This window comes from Cavia porcellus, unplaced genomic scaffold, assembly GCF_034190915.1.
Source record: "Cavia porcellus strain 051 isolate PalLab524CR breed Dunkin Hartley unplaced genomic scaffold, mCavPor4.1 scaffold_20, whole genome shotgun sequence".
Lineage (NCBI taxonomy): Eukaryota > Metazoa > Chordata > Mammalia > Rodentia > Caviidae > Cavia > Cavia porcellus.
This window is the reverse complement of record NW_026947503.1, coordinates 33,986,695-34,006,719: the sequence shown is the minus strand read 5'-3', so window position 1 is coordinate 34,006,719 and position 20,025 is coordinate 33,986,695. Positions and strand designations below refer to the sequence as shown.

The window sequence follows — 20,025 nt, the reverse complement described above, 5'->3', positions numbered from 1 at the left end:
ATGGATAGGTTGAACAGACAGGCTTTAAGAAATGAAGAAATATAACTAGAAATCCAGCCCAGGAGGGAGAAAGTTCAGAAACACTTAAATAAATAGCAGGTTTCCCCCCTAATACAAAACCGTGAGTGTTGTGAAGACCCAAAAATACACAGTTCATTTTGGGGGAGTAAAAGGGAGGAATAGTCCTCAAAAAAAAAAAAAAAAAAACAGCAGAAGAAATAGCTAATAGTGTATCAGGAATTAAAACCCCTATTATTCGCACCACTCTGCGTGGTTGGAACTCGTTCTGTCCTAGTTTGTATACAAGCATTGGATCTGAGGGGTCCATAGCATAGGGGACATCTTTAATTCCCTATTAACTCAATCAGGATCCATGTATGACTTATACTGTTATATCATGACTGATCTTAGTTAAATCTGACTTGTTTGATTGCTGCTTATTACTGACAGATTTTATTCAAAACCTGTAAGGTTGATGGCAACAAGTTGAGGAGTACAGACAACTATACTGAAAATGACAATGATTCACTACGATATCCATTCTGATTTGATTACTACCTGTTTTTGTAGCTCTACACTATCTATAAAGTTGTATTTCTGTTAATTCTGTTATGTACTATATGCTCAATTATACTTTATCTGATGATATAGCCAATTCTGTTGATGATAACAAGAAACAGCATAGTGACCAGGATAGAACTCCTTATACAGCGGATTTATAAGTCTTTTTAGTTTTATATGTCTATAGGAAAAAGTTTAGTTCTGTCCTGCTTTGTTATGTTTTTTCCTCTAACATAGAAAGGATAGAAATATATGTTGAGACTCAAGCTTATGTAAAACCTATAAACAGTTTATGAGCACTGTTCTGATGACACATGATGAAATGAACAAAAACTTTGAAAGAAAGAAAGGAAGTGGCACTGCAGTATCCAATCCTGATTCTGGAGTGTTATGATGTGAAATCCAGCAATATTGTTAATCTTTGTTCAGAAAGATTTTAATCTAATATGCTCTGTTAGGTCTCAACATAAATGAAGATATGGATAAACGCGTACATGTCTAAGTGTATAGGATCGATAGCCATAATACTTAGTTTTTGTTGGATAGTTGAACAGAACTGTTTGCCCTCTCCCCTGGTTGAAATCCCATTTATATGTTCCACTTGTGTACCTTGAACAACTATTTATAGGGGGACAATATGAAAACATCAGCTAGTGATTTATTACTATTTCTTTTCTTTGCAAGTATGCACTATTTCTGCCTGTTTTCTATCTTGTTTTGTCTTTCTTTAAATAAAAAAAAGTTTATCATTTGCCCCTTGGAATAAGAAATCATTCCAAAATCTATTCAAATTTCTATCAATGTTATCAGCATCTTTCACTCATGTTATCTCATATACCCAAGCATACATTCCACAAATACCCGTGTATTTCAAATGGTAGGTGTTAGAATAGTTTTTGGAAACACAAAAACAAATAAAATCAAGCCTCTACCGCTAATGAACTAAATTCTAATGGGAAAGACAATATATCAACAAATCATTATAACACAATATGGTGAAGTACTACAATGGACTCATTTATATTCAAGAAGTTTTGGAACTACAGGAGAATTTGCAGCAGAAGGAACAGTACATACAATGGCACTTTGATTAACCCATTTTTATTTCTTTATTGCTGGTCTATATGCCAGAAACTAAGTACTTTACAATTATCCACCCTTATCGTTCTCATAACAATCCAAAGAGGTAGAAGCTCAACTTACAGCTGAAGCAAACTAAAGCACACGGGGCATGCGTAATTTGGCCAAAGTCCCAAAGATAAAGAACAAAGCCAGGATTTGAACCAGGCATCTAATTCCAGAGTCACTGCTCTTTTACCACTTTACTGTGCTGACTCTCCAATGGCACCAAGTCCCACAGGTTTACAAGTCTTTGAAATCCGCCTCTTCCTTTATAATCCACTACCTCTATGCTAGTCTATACTTTCATAGCACTATATTCTTACCTGATTTCATGCAAACAGTATTCTAATTTCTTTGCTTCCAATCTCTCGATTTTGAATCATTTTGCACACTCCACTGCTAAATTAATCCTTAAAGTCTAGGAAATTCAATCCAGAGTAGCAATTGTGACCAAAGTTCTCATGTGACAGAGATCTGCTAATAAGTCTATATAAAGTCTCAGTATTCATTTTAACATTTATAAAATCCAAGTGTGTAGCAGGAAAAAATATCGGTGCTTATAACTTGTAAGATTTTCTGAGGATCAAGCAAGGGGAGGCATGCAAAACACTGAGCAAGGGCCCTGGCTGAGAATAAGTACAACCAAATAAAAAGTCAAATGTGATTTAGTATTGCGAAAATTACCATTTCCCCCATTTCATTAATCAGCTCAAAAACTATAAAGGAACTCTTCATTACCTGTGAGCACACTTCTGATCTTCATCTCCAACTCCCCTCCAAACCTGTAGTTCTCAAACATGAATCAATTCAAAAACACCCAAGAAGCATTTGGTTAAAAATGCAAATTCTTGGAGGCAAAGTCTCAGACTAGCAAGATATAGCATATAAGCATCTGCATTTTTTAAAAGATATGCATAGTGATTTTGATACAAGTGGTCTGTAAACTTCAATTTACCAGAAAGTTGTAACAAGCTATCCTCTCAAACTCTACCAGGCTTAGCTGCACCTCCGCTCCTGCCATCCACCTCCCTTTCAACACTGAATCTGCCCTGTGTGGTGGCACACATCTTTAATCCCAGCACTCAGGGAAGTTGGGGCAGGAGGATGAAAAGTTGCAGCCTAGTTTGGGCTACTTAGTGAGTCCAAGGCCAGCCTGGAATACATATCAAGATCCAGTCTCAATGCCAGGCATGGTGGAGTGCATTTGCAGTCCCAGCACTCAAAGGCTGGGGTGGGAGAATCCCCATCAGTTCAAGACCAGCCTGGGCTACACAGTGAATTCAAGCCCAGCCTGAATTACACAGCGAGACTCTGTCTCCAAAAATAATAATAATCATAAAGCAAACAAAACATACACACATGCACACACACACACACACACACACACTCACGCACGTATCTGTTCCACATACCTCAAACTCTATTCACTTCCTCATATAATGATCTCTTTTTTCTCTGTAATCCTGGAGCACTCTTTATGTTCCCCACTCATGTGAGTTTGACTCCCTTTCTATTATGCCTGTTTTGCTATGTACCGCCTTCCTAACTGTTCAGATCAGTTATTACCCCAGGCCAATTTTACCTGTACAAAAATAGTACTACAAACCAAGAAATTACATGCTCAAAGTTTTATGCTTGTGAAATATTTAATATGAACATAAATTAAATCTCTTCTTTTTTGTGTGTGCTTATTCACTAGTCAGCTCCTAACTCAATATGCTTTAAATGGAAAGCAAATATTAGAGGTTCTATCTGATCTATGTTAACCAAATTCTGTCCTAACAAACTCAAAATATATAAAGGACACCTTGGTGCACTTTGCTCCATCCTAGGTTGAGAATACACAATTCTTAAGCTATATTCCAAATATCTGCCTGCCTTTCTGGATATAGTGGTACACAGCATAATCCCAGCACTTGGGAGGCTGAAGCAGGAGGATTACACTGAATTCATGACTGGACTGAACTACATAGTGAATTCAAGCCTCAAATATATAGCAAGACTCTGTTTCAAAAAAAAAAAACTGTCTGCCTCCTAAAAAAGTGTGTGTATATATGTACACACATGTATAAACAATATACATATATATGTACCTCCTTTGCACTCAAAGAGACTTTAAGGAGAAACCTCAATTCAAATTGGAGACCAGAGAAATAATGGGCAATGGTCTCTAGTCTAAGAACATGTGAAATGCCATAGGTGCCATGAGTCCAGCAAGTAATGGGACATTCTCTGGAAGGTGACCAGGTTCCAAGTGCTGCATTAAGTACACGTGGGTATTCTACCCCAGTGAATTGAGACTAATGAACATAAAAAGATCTAAGAAAAGGTAAGATCTGGTGAGGTGTGGAAAATGGGAGAGTATAGCCAAACCAGCAGAGTGGAGGAAACCCAACATAAATGCTAACCAAAATAAAAAAGTGAATCCTAGACAACAGATAAACCTAAGACAAAATTAAAGACAGTATGGCAGAGGCAAAAGAAATGCAAATTCAAATGCAGCCTAGACAAAGACCTCGTCTGAAAATCTAAAAAAAAAAGGGGCTGGGGATTTAGCTCAGCAGCATAAGCGCCTGCCTTGCAAGCAGGCAGTCGTGAGTTCGATCCCTGGTACCGATAAAAAGGAAAAAGACAAAAAAAAAAAAAAATATATATATATAGAAAGAAAGGGCAAGCTGGGATGTAGCTTAATGTAAGGACTCCAAATTCAATTCCCAGTAGCGCCACCACCAAAAAAATAGTATCTTCAAAGAGGTCCTAAAACAGAAATAATACGAAATATTTATATAACATCTTCTGTATCCCCCAGGCACTGCTTTAAGTATTTTCCATGTACTGTACTGACACAATTACTCTCCACCACAACTGAAGACTTGGCACTGTTATATTCATAGCTTATCATGCATGGGTTGATAAATTATGGTTCAAGTGCCAAAACACAGCCTGCAGCCTGAAAAATGACTTTTACACTTGAAATGACTGGGAAAAAACCAAATGAATATTTTGTGACATATGGAAATTACATTAAATTAGTATTTTGGTGTCTTTAAACAAAGACTTATTAGGACACAGCTGTGCTCCCTTGTTCACATATTATCTGGAGCTGTTTTCCTGAGAATTAAAGGTTTGCTACAGACTCATCCATGTTGCCCTCATCCCTTCATACTGCCACTCTGCACCCCACAAATCATTACACAGCCATAACGCAACAGCATTTCAAGTGCCCTGCATGTTGCTGTACTACAATTATTTTATTATCAATCTACAAAAAAGTAGACTCTGATGTCACTTTAAACTACAATATAATGTTTATTCTAATTAGATGTTAAAGCATTTTGTTTATTTATTTATAACAGCAACAAACAAACACAATAAAGGAAGCATCACCAGACTAAACATCCATCACAGCATCCTGGCCTGACCTGCCAGACAGCCCGCACTCCCAACTTAAAAGAACACCGGTCAGGAAAATTAGACAGTTTACATCAAGTCACCTCATCACAAAAGAATAAAAAATGAAAATGAGGTTATAAGCAAAGACAATTTCCAGACTTCTCACTTGTTGATCAAGTATGGAAAGGCTTTATCAGTAGTGAGTTGAACGATTGCATTACAGCAGACAAAGGAACGCGTATTACAGAAAAAACAAACCTCTTTTTTTTTTAAAGACAGAATCTCACTATGTAATTTATGCTGGCCTTAAACTCATTATGTAGTTCAGCATGGCTGTGAATTCATGGCAATCCTCCTGCCTCAACTATCTGAGTGCTGAAGTTACAGATGTGATACAGCACGTTCAGTACAACCACCTTTAATATCTCAACTCTTTCAGTGAACAGAATTAACATAGTTAAAGAACAATCCATATGGAATCATTACGGCATCAATATTTTCAAAAGAAAATACTAACTCAGGACAACCTGAGGTGAAATTTGCTATGATGTATAATAAATGATGGAGGTAGAAATGCATGTGGAGCCGGTTGTGGTGGCATTACATCTGTAATGCAGCACTTGGGAGGCTGAGGCTGGATTGGAATGAGGTCAAGGCCAGTATGGAATATAAAGTCAGTTCAAGGCAACCTGAACTGCAGAGAGAAACTCTGTCTCAAAAACGCAATCAAGGAGCCACTGGGGATGTAGCTCAGCGGGAGAGTACCCACCTAGCCACCCAAAGCCTTAAGTTCAATTCCCAATATGGAAAAAAAAAAAAAAGGATAATCAATCAATCATACCTATTGTTCCTCTGATGTGAGACATTGCAACTGTAAATAAAGACTAAAATGTATCCTAGATACTGAGAAATGGGAAGAAAATGTTCAAATGAGAAGGGAAACAAGGGAGGGGGAGTGAGGGAGAAAAAGGAAACATCAAGAAAAAGATACAAGGAAAAATAGAAGCAAAACTTTCGTCAATAAGGAAGGGAAGAGTTGAAGGGAGGGTAAAGGAATGGGAGAAAAAAGAAGCAAGATATGTTATGTACAGGTACAAATTCCCTGTGATGAATGCTATATATATCTAAACTGTATCAATAAAATTTTTAAAAACACAAAAATAAATAAAAAAGGAAAACAAGTCAGAAGGTCCATGGTGTTTATACACAAAACCTACAAAAGCAAAAAAAAAAAAAAAAAGAAGCAAGTCCTCCCTGCGAATTAGGCCATGCACCAGCTGCTGCAGGGAAAGCCAGAAGCCAGCATTTTCTCGTGAGTCAGTGTCATTCGCAGACTGTGGGAGAGAGAACAAGTCACCAAGAAGCAAGCCTTCCCTGCAAATCCGCACCATGCGCAGGCCACAGCAGGGAGAGCCAGATGCCAGCCCCTTCTGGCACACAGCTGGAAAACAAGAGCCAGCACCATCCTCCTCACCTACCATAAGCGACCAGCTGATCCAGAGAAACACAAGCTGCGATAATGCTACTGAGGTGGAATACAATTTAATGCTTGTAGTGTTCAGTGTTTCACTGACTCTGCAGACCTACAGCCGGTGGTACGCAAAGTAAGGTCTATGGGGGAATCTTCTGAGATTGCTGGCCATTGTGGATTCCCTATTGTCTTGTTTTGAAGTCCTTTATAATTTTCACTGTTTTTTGTGTTGGGTTTTGTCTTGTTTCATTTTGTTAGATTTTACTGTATGGATAGCATGGGCAACTATTTCAAACATAACAAGATATATTATGGTAGCCACTTTGGATTTACTCAGCTTATTTTGAAGTCCTTTACTGCATTCATTTTTTGTTTTTCTTGGTTCTATTCTGTACTGTTTTGCTTGATTTTTACTACATCTGAAGGTATGGGCAGCTATTTTGAAGACAGCAATAGGCATTATGGTAACCATTGTTCATTTCCTATTGTTTTGAAGTTCTGTGTCACACTGGTTTGTTTTGATTGGTTTTGTTCTGTTTTGTTTGGTTGGTTTTATTCTCTTTAAAATAAAAATTTTTTTAATTTTTTAAAAAAACCTATACAGTGAGATAAAAATCATTTCAGGGACAACTGATAACTGCCTAAATCATGTCAAACCCTTCCTATGCTGTCAAAAAAAAAAAAAAAAAAAAAAAAAAAAAACCACAGAGAACTCTCCTCCTAGACAAATGTGGAGCACGTATGCCCTCTAAAATCAAACTATAATCCCAGCACCATTTTTCAGACCTTAATTGGAGTACAACTTTCCACATGTAACTATGTAATGAGGAGCCTGAACTTCACTTGCTAATGAAAGTATCTATCACTTGCTAATGAAAGTATCTATCTGCAATGCAATGATAAGCTAAAGGTAAATATCCAGAAAATATCCAGAAAAGGTAAATATCCAGAAAAGAAGTTGAGCATGGTGGTACGAGCCTGTACTCCCAGCCCTCAGGGAACGTGAAGCAAAAGGATCTCAAATTGAAGCCCACTTTGAGCAATGCAGTGACTTAGCAAGACTCTGTCTCAAAATTTTTAAAAACAAAATGTGTAAAGAAGGCACTGGATTCATCTCCCAGAAAGAGAGACAAAGAGAAAAGTAACAATTCTATAAGTATCTCCAAGGAATAAATATGTCACATTAAAACCAAATGTTCAGATATTACTACTTGGCAATATCTGTGTAAGAAGATTTTTTTGAAAGATGAAATACAAAAATCTCATCACAAATCAGAATAAACCAAAAAAATCAGAATAGATAAATATTTGTAATCTACATTATTTGTTCTGTAACAACAAAAAAGAATTTCATTCTTCCTACTAGCAAATCTTTCATCACAAAAAAATTGTTCTTAACCATTATGAGTATTCGATCTTGAACATCACTAATAAAAGCTTACACAAAATTATTTTATCCTGTTAGGAAAGTACCTAGAAAATACTCTCCATTTTAGTTACACTGCAAAGCTACTGTGATAAAAACAGCATGATGTGGCACAAAAACAAACATGAGCCGGGGATTTAGTTCAGCGGCATAGGCGCCTGCTTTGCAAGTACATGGTCCTAAGTTCAATCCCCAGTACAAAAAAAAAGAGAGAAAAACAAACAGGAGGCTCAAGGGACAGAAACAAGCAATTGGACAAGGAAAAAAAAAAGGAATCTGAATACGAAAGAAAGAAGTTAAAGTAGCGTTAGTTACCAATGACTTGATACTCTACATAGAAGACTTCAAAAACTCCATCAAAAGACTCCTAGAATTAAGCAATCCAAAGTATAAATAAACAGCAAAGTAACAGGTAATGGGAAATAGGGACACAGCTCCTTCTCAAAGGGGAAGACAATCAAGAGCTAGAAGGAGAAGAGAGGGAGTCGAGGGAAAGAGGATGAAAAGAACTAAGATGTGTTATGTGCAGTATATCTGATCTTTGACAAAGGAGCTAGAAACACACACTGAATGAAAGACAGTCTCTTTAATGGTACTGAGACAATTGGCTATCCACATGCAGATAACTAAAGCTAGACCCCTATCTCTCACCATGTTCTGAACTAAAATCAAAATACATCAAAAAACTGAAGGTTAAAACAGAAACAATCTGCTGGGAAATAAAATATATATCACTCTTGAGGTCACTGGCATAAGCAAGGACTTTCTGAAAGAACCCCGGTTGCATAGGAGATAGTACCAATAATCAAAAACTGGGATCGTATCAAACTAAAAAGCTTCTTCTGCCCAGCAAAAGAAACAACCAACAGAAGCTGGCGCACACCTGTAATCCCAGCACTCAGAAGGCTGAAGCAGGAGGATCATTACAAGTTCAAGACCAGCCAGGGTTAGAAAGTGAGCACAAGCCCAGACTGAACTGCACAGTGAGAGATCTGTCTCAGAAAGACAAAACACAAAAACAAAACACCAACCACCAGAGTGAAGAGATAATCTCTAAATGTGAAAAAAACATTTGTCAGCTATACAGCTAATTTCTAGAATACACAAAGAACTCAAAAAAATTAAGACTCCCCAAATAAGACACAGTCACAAATGGGCAAATGAAATGAACTGACACTTCATACAGGAAGTACAAAATAGCCAATAAATAAAGAATGAAATGTTTGACATTGCTGGCCATTAGAGAAATGCAAAACAAAACACTGAGATTCCATTTTACCCCAGAAAGAACAGCCATCATCAAGAAATGAAATAACAACAAATGCTGGCTAGAATGCAAGCAAAAGGAACCCTCCTATACTGTTGGTGGGAATGTAAGCTAGTACAACCATTTTGGAAATCAGTATGTAGATTTCTCAAAAAACTGAAACTAGAAATTCCATTTGACTTACCTATTTCCCTTTTAGGTTATCTTCCCAAAAAAGTTAAAACATGAAACTACAATAATAACATATATACCCATGTTTAAAGCAACACAACTTGTAATAGCTAAATTTTTTTTTTCAGAGTTTGCTTGTTTGTTTGAGGCAAGGTTCTTACTATGTAGTGCAGACTGGCCTTGAATTCACAGCAATCCTCCTGCCTCAGTCTCCCAAATGCTGGGATTACAGGCATGTGCCCACCATGCCTGACTTGTAATAGCTAAATTATGGAAGTGGCCTATACATGTATGTCTATCAACAGATGAATGGATAAAGAAAATATTGCATTTACATACAGCAGAGTACTACTCTGCCATAAAGAATGGTATATCTGAGTCATCTGTAGATAAACAGATGCAGCTAGAGTCCATAATGTTAACTGAAATAAACCAGACATGCTTAAATATCACATGGTTTCTCTTATATGACAGATTTAGGATGCCCACTAGAACCAGTCTTGTTCTATACAGTTCTGCAAACATTAGGCAGAGCAATTGGACAAGGAAAAAAAAAAGGAATCGGAATAGGAAAGAAAGAAGTTAAAGTAGCATTAGTTACCGATGACTTGATACTCTACATAGAAGACTTCACAAACTCCATCAAAAGACTCCTAGAATTAAGCAATCCAAAGTATAAATAAACAGCAAAGTAACAGGTAATGGGAAGCAGGGACATAGCTCCTTCTCAAAGGGGAAGACAATCAAGAGCTAGAAGGAGAAGGGAGGGAGTCGAGGGAAAGAGGATGAAAATGTGTTATGTACATGAACCAACTCCACACAAGGAACACAACCACTATGTACCGCACACATGTACTAATAAAGAAAAAGAAAAGAGAAAAGGGGGGAAATCCTTCATTTTACCTGTTGGCCCATAAAACTTAAAATATCTATAATTTTTCCTTTATACAAAGTATCTGACAATTCCTAGCCTATATAAATACATGGAGGTAAAGAAAAGTTAAGTAACTTGCCCACAATTACACAGCTAGGAAGTGGCACACTAGGTTTCAAACCAAGAAAACTGGCTGCAGCAACTGTGCTGTTGTTCATCATTATAATAATATCAGGGGTCGGAGGTTTAGCTCAGTGGCACCAGTGCCTGCCTGGCAAGCACGAGGCCGTGAGTTCAACCCCCAGCACCAAATAAATAAATAAACAATAATATCATAATTGTTTCATGAACCAAGAACAGGCTGTCATAAAAAAAAAAAGGAATTTTAAGTTAAAAATACAATTAAAAAATTCAATAGAAAGGAGAAAAGGTATGTCAAGGAAGCTCATAATAAAGAATAAGAAGACATGTAAATGAAAAATAAAAGATAAAGAATAAAAGGAAGACAAATTTAGAAGATCTTAATACATTAATAATAGGAGTTTCCAAAAAAAAAAAAAAAAGCACAAGCAAAACAGGAATGCAACACTGTTAAGTCAGGCCTCTGAAAGGTCTCAGATTTTACTTTATTTGCAAAGCTCAGGAAGACACGGCTCCTCTGGGACTGCAGCAGCAGTAGCCAGAGTAACATCTTGCATCAGTTCCCTGGGCACCAATTCCCACAGGTCTTTCAAAGTATTTGATAAAAACTAGTATGTTCATGGAAATCTAAGCAAATTTGAGGAGGTAAGAGGGACATGGCAAATTATTCACCAGTACTAAGCAATATTTACATTGTTATTAATTGTAAATATTAAACACTAAATTAATCCATGCACTGAAAGGGCTAGAGATGAAAGAGGCACCTCATTTACCATAAAAAGAGTCATTAAGTGCCATGCCAAAAAGAGTTTTTCAAAGTAGTTGCCTTGGGTAGATTAAAAAAAATGATAAGGTTTTCATGTTTTTTTAATAATATACCTTCCTAGCTAATGTTATTTTCTAATATACTCCCCACTTAATGATCAAGTTCTGTTCCCAAGATTAGGTCATTAAGAAAATCAATCACAGCTTGGCATGGTGGCACACCTGTAACCCCAGCACTCAAAAGGCTAAGGCAAGAGAATTACCACAAATTCAAGACCAGCCTGGACCATATAATGAGTTCAAGGTTAACCTGAATTACAGAGCAAGTCCCTGTATCAAAAAACCACACACAAGGGGCTGGAGGTTTAGCTCAGCGGCATAAGCGCCTGCCTTGCAAGCAGGCAGTCGTGAGTTCGATCCCTGGTACCCATAAAAAGGAAAAAGACAAAAAAAAAAAAAAAAAAAAAAAAAAAAAAAAAACCACACACATACACACATTTTCAGAACAAAGAAATAGTCAAAGGCAACTCCATCTTGATGACTTGACTTTATTTGCATGTTTACATGTAGTACTGTAATGTAAAATAATACAAAACTACAATGCAGTACTACTGTACAGTAAAATGAGTAAAAATTACAGCACTATATAAATATATACTGTACAAAAAAAGACACTGAGGCTCTATAAACAAGATGTACAGAACTGTCCAAAAATAAAAATAAAAAAAGATCATAAGTCCAAGTAGCAGGTTGATAAGTCCAAACAGTCATTTAACAGGTAGGTTGTTAAATGAAGAATATCTGTACATAAGAATTTCCTTTAAACTACTTTTAAATAAATTACACGAACGTGCTACACTATTTTACAATTGATTCATGTAAACAACTCAATGTGAAATATCAAAAGCACTATAGGGTTTAAAAATCCAAACAAGCAGTACCCAGACTATCACATTATAGTTAAGTAAACACAAAGGACCCTGTCAGCGTTCAACAAATATTTCTCAGTACCCACTACGTGACTAGTGCTACACAAGCACAGCATATAGAAAGACCATATCTCAAAAAACCAAAATAGTAACAATAACAATACAATTATTTGAGATTGTTCATCAGCTTTGCATCACTATAATGAAAAATCTACCATAAATAACTTACAAAGAAAAAAAGAAAAACAGGTGTCTCTTCACTCACAGTTTTACCTGTTGAAATCATGACAAATTGGCCCCACTGCTTTATGCCTCTGGAGAGGCAGTGCATCACAGTAAGAGTATCCCTCACAAAAGCCAGAGACCCAGAAAGGAAGGAGTCAGGTCCCATTATCCCTTCCAGGGGATGCCCCCAGTGACCTAAGGACCTCCTCCATGGCCCCACCTCTCAAAGGTTCTGCCACTTCCCAACAGCATCACTAGAGGACCAAACCTAAAACGTGGGTTCCTGGCGACATTCAAGATCCAAAACACAGCCAAGACTCAGGAAAAGCTCATACCACAAAAGCAGCCAGTGCCAATTAAGAAGTTGAGGCCTGAAGGGTAAGAGGGAAGGAATAAAAGTGGAGGTCTAAAGAAGCCTGAACCTAAGCTGATGCTTTAAGGACAGATTTAGTTAAGGGCATGTCTTCTTACTCTGCACATTGTAGCCATACGGTCACACACCTCCTAAGACTTTCAGATTGTGACTACCCACACCTATTGATAAATCCAAAATAAGTGCCCACTCCGGCACAGTCTGACAGTTGACACAATTGATGTCAACCTGATTGGATCAGCGAGTGTCCCAAATGCAACTCAAATTCTATGTGCCCAATAGTGAATTATGTATATATCTTTCCCCATCCACTTCTAATTCCTCTTTTGATGTCACCCATTCAGATATCCAAGTCCAGAAATTGAGAGAAGAGAAGCAAAATAAATGTGTATAATGTATGCATTGCTAGGTAGATAAAAGGTATTTTCATTTAATTTTTAACAAATAGAAACAGTCATGTTACATATAGAAGAGTTTTTAAAGACAATTCTTCCATTCTTCCATTGGAGAGCTGCAATCATGTCTAGTGTCCACAATTTTTAAAGAATGTGATAAAAATTAGATATGAAGAGCTGGGCATGGTGGAACATGACTGTAATCCTAGCACCCAGGAGGCTAAGGCAGGAGGATCACTTCAAGCTCTAGATCAGCTTGGGCTACATAGTGAATTCAAGGTCATCATGGACTACATAGCGAGCCTCAGTCTCAAAAAATAAAACTAATTAAAAAAGAAAACCATTAAAAAGTTAAAAAGTAAAAAAAAAAAAAAAAAAAGTACTAAGCTTTCTTAATGAAATGGGAAAAAAAATTTTAGTAAATAAAACCTAAATGTAAAGTAGTTCCCAACCCTGCTAGTTTAGATTATTTTGCAGAACTAAGTAATGTGCCAGGCATGGCAGTACATGCCTGTTGTCCCAGTACTCAGGAGGCTGAAGCAGGAGGACATCACAAGTTTGAAGCAGTGTGGACTACATAGCAGGACCTTGCCTTGACTTCCTCATCAAAAAGAAAAGAAATAATCAATGTGATGTGATGCACAAACTACTTTCAGGCACCAAATTAAATTCAAAGCATTAAACTCAGCTAACCCTGGCACTCTAAGAGACTAAGGCAGAAAAACCACAAGTTTAAGCACAGCCTGAACAACTTAGCTACTGAGACCTGTATCAAAATTGAAAAAAAAAAAAAATGGGGCTGGGTATTTAGCTCCACAGCATAAGCACCTGGCTTGCAAGCACATGGTCGTAAGTTTGATCCACAGTACCAAAAAAAATTTTTTTGAAAAAAATGATAAAAGGGCTAGAAAGTAGGGTTATAGCTCAGTGTGAAGGAACTGGGTTCAACACCCAGTGACACACACACACAAAACATCATGCTCTGCAAAAACTTCTTCTAAGGAGAATACAGGCTGAAACATACATATTCAGTAATTCCCATTACACTTCCTGATGAGAGAAGCCCTGACCACAACGCAGCCAGGTCCTTCTCACCAGAGACAGTCAAGACTTCACAGCGTGGGAGCTGCACTAGAAAGCAGGATCCCAAGGTAAATAAAGGACATCTGGGGACCCTTGCCCTCTCTTAAGACTAGTTTCTGTTTCAGGAGGGAGAGAAGAATGGTGGCCATCCTGTCACTCTGCTTTCAGGCCTACAGCACTTAACCATGTCCAGCTGAGTCACAGAAGAATTGAGAAAGCTGTTCAGGTCCAAATCTCACAGCAGTTTATTCTCCATGAAAAATACTCTTTCACTCGAAGAACATACTCTTCCTGCTGCAGGAGAGATGCCTCCATTTACTTCCTCCAGGGACAGAGTCTCAGTCTCTCTCTACATTGTAACCATCACAGCCCCCAAGGCTTGGCATTAAAACAGTATAGGTATGAAGTATTTTAAAACCATGAATATTAAAAAAGAGGCTAAAATGAAACAGAAAAATTTGATAAAGGATTAACATCACTCTTATACTTAATCCCTTTAAAAGGTCTCATTTCACAAAATCTTAACACTGTTAAGTATCACAGGCATTTCCCACTTAATGAAAAGAAAAATCCAACAGTCCTCACTGGATCTAACCATTATCTACAACCATTATCTCAATGTATCTACAGCAGAAAAAGGAATCACTTGCTTTATTAAACCTCAACAAAATATTCCAAAACATAAAGGGGTAAGCAGAATGATGGCTTACAAAGATGTCCACATCTCTAATCTTGGGAAACAGTGATTATGTTATTTAAAAGTGGCTTTGTGGGAGTGATTAAATTATCCTAGATTATTCAAGGATACCTGATCCAATCCCACAGGTCTTAAGAGCAGATCACTTTCCCCAGCTGTGGCCAGAGAAGTGAGGATAGAAGAACAGAGACAAGCATCCGTGTGGCTTTGCAGATGGAGGAAGGAGGCCACAAACCAAGGAAAGTGGCAGCCTCTGGAAAATCACAGGAGCAAGGAAGTGGATTCTCTCCTAAGAAACCTCCAGAAAGGTAGACAGCCTTGCTGATGTATTGATTTTAGCATTTCAGACTTCCACAGGAGAATAAAATAATCTATGTTGTTTTGAGCCACAAAATCTGTGTTACTGTATTACGACAGTCATGGAAAGAGTACACACACACACACACACACACACACAGAAAAGGACATCTAACAGTATATGAAATTATCTAGAAAAAAAATACAATAAAATTGCCCAAATATTTAGAACACTATAAGAATTTTTTGTGCATATTGTGGTATATTTTCCTTCTATTTCTCTCCTACCCTTGCAAAAGTCCATTCATTAAAAAGCCAGTTAATGTTGACAATTTTTCAAATTTTTTGCAGGGAAGGCAGCATATTAATCCAAAAAATGAACAGGATATTATGATCTCCTGGAAAAGTGAAGTGATACGCTATATTTTTCAGAGTCAAACATGTATCAAATGGATACTATGTTTAAAAAATAAATCCTAGCCAGGTGTGGTGGTACACACCTGAGTCCCAGCACTCAGAAGGCTGAGGCAGGAAGATTGCCACAAGTTCAAGGCCAGTCTGGGCTACACAGTGAGACCCTATCTCAAAAAAAAAAAAATTCCCTGTACATATTGATGATATGAAGACCTTACTATTAATTTTATAGGTGTGATAATGGTATTATAGGCATATAAAAGGACAATGAGCAATCTCCTGCAAACATATACTGAAATATTTACAGACAAAATAGTACATATATGGTTTGCTCCAAAACAACCGGAAGCCAGGCATAGTGGCACATGCCTGTAATGCCAGAAATCTGGGAGGAGGAGGCAGCGCATCACAAGTTTGGGTTTACCTGGATGATTTAACAACTTAGAGACATCTCGCTTCAAAAATAAAAAATAAACAAAGGACAGGAAATGTAGCTCAGTACAAAAGCCCTCATTCAATTCCCAGTACAAAAAAGGGAGGGGGAAGTTGGGGGAGACTATGGTTTTAAGAATGGATAGGGATTTGAATGAAACTAAACTGCCCTGACTTAATTACTGTTAGAGCTAGGTAATGTGTGCATGAGACTACATTGGGACTACATTATACAATTTAACTATGGTTGCTGGTTTTTTGTTTTTTGGGGTTTTTTGGTACTGGGGATTGAACTCACAATCTTGCGCTTGTTAAGCAGGCACTTTATGCCACTGAGCTAAATCCCTGGCTGTGGTTGTTTTGAACTGCTGAGGATTGAACCCAGGGCTACATACAGGCTAGGCAAGGATTCTATCACTGCACTTGGGAAGCTGAGACAGGAGAATCATTGGGAGTTTGAAACCAGTTTGGGCTACAAAGTGAGCTCAAGGTCAGCCTGAACCACACAGTGCGACCCTGTCTCGAAACAACCAAAAAAAAACCAAAAAAACAAAAAAAAAAATCCTATCACTTAGCTACACTCCCAGCTCTTGTATGAACTTTTCTGTATTTAAAAGGTACCCAAAAAAGGCACAAAAATTTAAAAATACCTTGACCTATGATAAAATAGACCTTTCTATATACATTTTATTACAATATAAACTAAACAGATAATGTCCTTTCCAGTTTTTTATGTCTTTTCTATTAACATGCACTGCCTCAACCATCAAGTTTAATATACTTAGGACTGATAATTTTAATTATTCTGGAATCTCAACTCATTTTGTCTTATCACCAACCTTACAAGCTCAAACAATTCCGCTGTGAAAGAATGATTCATCTACAGAGTAAGAATATTCACTTTTTTTAGTACATATTTGTACTACATGTTTACACTTATCTTAGAGAGCAGGTACATGTACTTAACATCTTAATCCTTTTTATTTCTTTGCCCTTCCTGCCCTCTCTCCCCTGCTCCCTCTGCCTCCAGATTCCTTTCCTATTTGCAAAAGATCTACCTCCCTCTTTCCCAATGTTTATTTTGTTAAGTTACTTATACTTCGAGATTCTCATATCAGAGAAATTATGTACCACTTAAATTTGTATGTCTGATTTATTTCACTTAACATTGTTTCATGGTACATCCACTTGCTTACAAATTACTCAGATTTATCTTTCTTTATAGCAGAGTAGTGCTCCACTGTGTCTAACTTTCACATTATCTTTATTCATCTGTTGTTGCTTCCAAGATTAGCTCTTATGAGGAATATTCATATTTGCCTATCCTATCTCTGAGTTGCCAAGATTATCTAAGATTAAAAACCCCAAAGCAGGATAACCATTCTAGAAAGCCAGAGCTATAAAATCCATCCACTGCAACAACTATTCACCTATTCTTATAGATTTTCTTCCCTTCCACTTCCAGTGCCTCTCTGAGCCCCCAACTCATTAGCCCAAGCACCTGGGCTCCTCTGGTAAGTTTACAGTCCTCTCCACCACCTCCATCTCTTCATACATTCCAGTGCAGCCCCTTGTACCCACAGGATCTTCCAAGCCGCATTTGCTCTTTCAAGGATCCCACTCCATCGACCAGCAGTCTTTTCCCTACATCTCCTTTGCTGGCCTTATTACACCCATCCCCTTGCTTCCCTAACCCTTCTCAGTTTTATCACCCACTACCCACTCCCCACTACTGCCACTAGTACACAAACATCCCCCTCTTCAGTTCAATCCAACTGCTAAGGCATCCTGATAGTTGCAGTGTGCAGGAGGGCCAACAGGGAGTGACTGCTAAACGGTGCGGGCTACTTAATGGGTGATAAAAATGCTCTGGGAATTAGTGATAAGGTTGCACGACCATGTGAATATGCTAAAAGATTCCGCTCTGTACTTTCATTGTACTTTTAAAGGGTAAATTTTATGGCATGTGAATTATATCTCAATTTTTAAAAAGTGTATGTCAAACAAACACGCGCACACGCACTACTGCTCACCCTGCCCATCACACGCCCATGTGTCAGACCCACATCGCTGCATCTCCGGAAGCCTCGACTGTCAGGCGGTATCACTCAACTCCCAGTCCAGACCGGCCCGAGGTCACGCTCGGGTCTAACACACCCCCAGGGCCCGCCTGGGCGAGGCACACGGTCACTCCTGCGGCCCCGCTGTGGCCCAGTCCCGGCCGGGGAAGAGTCCCACGTCCCCGTGCAGACCGAGCTGCCCAGCCCTCCGGGCGCCGGCCAGGCAGGGGAAGCGTCCGGAGCCCACCTGTCTCAGCCTGCAGGAAGCTCAGCGTCCAGCCTCGGGCACGGCAGCCAGGCAGGCGGGTGGCGGACGGAAGGCGTCAGGGAAGCACGGTCGCGCAGCAGCCCGGGTGGCGCAAGCCGGCTCAGGCCTCCCTGTGTCCACGTCTCTGCGGCTCGGACTCCGAATCCGCTCCAGCGCCGGCAGAGTCGGTGCGGAGGCCGGGAGGCGGGGAAAACAGGGAAGAGGCCAAGAAAGCGAATAGGGACCGAACGGCCAGACGCGCGCCAGCAGGCGGTCCCGGGGCGCTCGCGGCGCGCGGGCCTCTGGGAAATGGAGTCCTCCCGCGTTGCTGGTTTCCACACCCACCCATCGTCTCCCAGGCAACCGTGGAGCCACGTTGCAAACTCCGTAAGCCTCAAAATTATAGCCTTCCGGTGCCACATTGGGTGTCTTACCTCTCCCACCTGTTCTAGTGCCTTAATTTAAGGTCTGTTAGTTCCAGATGAGTAACTCATGCCACTGTCAAGCAATTCCAAGATGTGAGAAGCAGGCTGAGCACAGTAGTGCCAGCCTGCAATGCTACCATGCTGGAAGGCTTAGGCAGGAGAACCGCAACTGCAAGCCCAGCCTGGGCAATTCAGCACAGACTTCTCTCAAAATTAAGAATGACGATGACGATGATAACAACGATGTTGATAAAGGGCTGGAAACGTCGCTCAGTATTCAATCCAGTGTTCAATCCTCGGCCTGGGTTTAATCCTTTCTACCGCTAAATTGCCTAGGTTGGTCTCAAATTTGTTTCCTGCCTCAGCCTCTCAGGGTGCTGGGATTGCAGGTGTTCACCGCCACCCCAGGTGGATTTTCTTTTTCCTTATCTGAATGCAGTATTCAGTTTCTTTCCTTTTTGACTTATTTGTTTTCGTTTTTTTTTTTTTTTTTTTTTTGTCTTTTTTTCGTTTTTATCGGTACCAGGGATTGAACTCACGACTGCCTGCTTGCAAGGCAGGCGCTTATGCCGCTGAGCTAAATCCCCAGCCCCCTGTTTTCGTTCTTTTTGCAACTTTCTTCATGCTTAACTTTTTATTTTTTATTTTTATTTTTACACAGTGTGTGACAAAGTCGCTGAAATGCCCTAGCTAGGCTCCAATTAATATCCTCCAATCTCGGCATCAGAGATTGATGGCATTACAGCAACGTTATGGACTATAATTTCGTGGAAAGTCTACACCTGCCTGTGTTATTGTCAGGACACTTCCCACAGGAATCAATATGGAATTCAAAGTCCCATGAGCTGAGGTTACCAGATTGACGTCCTTGAGCAATTCTATTACTTCCCTCAGTCAGTTTCCTCACCTAGATTTTATGTATATGATAGTTAACATGACTGTAACAATCATTCATATTATGAGTTGTTTTCTACTTGCTATGCATTGCTGTTTTATTTCTTCAAATAAACCTATGAAGAAGCTTTCACAGTTATCTCATTATACAGTTGATATGTGCTGGTAACTTCCAAAAGTGCAGAATAAATATTACATATTTTTCCAGTATCAATTACCTGTGCATTCACTGAGCTTGCAGAATTAGTGCAGGAAAACTTTGTTAAACACAAGGTACCTGGGGACCTAACTAAAACACAAGCAGGCGCTAATATGCAGCTATTGTAAGGGGTGCTATAGATTCATATTTATTTTAAAAATGTG

The 20,025-nt window shown here is 38.9% G+C and overlaps 1 protein-coding gene across 3 annotated transcripts in view; it reads right to left on the bottom strand.

Moving 5' to 3' along the window:
* The window catches only part of Dym (dymeclin), a 415,428-nt gene extending 396,874 nt beyond the window's left edge, over nucleotides 1-18,554 (bottom strand). Inside the window, exon 1 of one of the 3 annotated variants that reach the window (XM_063231704.1) lies at nucleotides 18,344-18,554. The gene's annotated coding sequence lies outside the window, so the exon portion shown is untranslated. The remainder of the gene's footprint in view (nucleotides 1-18,343) is intronic. The other 2 variants (XM_023566826.2, XM_003474053.5) reach the window with 2 other exon arrangements.
* Between the last annotated feature and the right edge of the window lie 1,471 nt (nucleotides 18,555-20,025).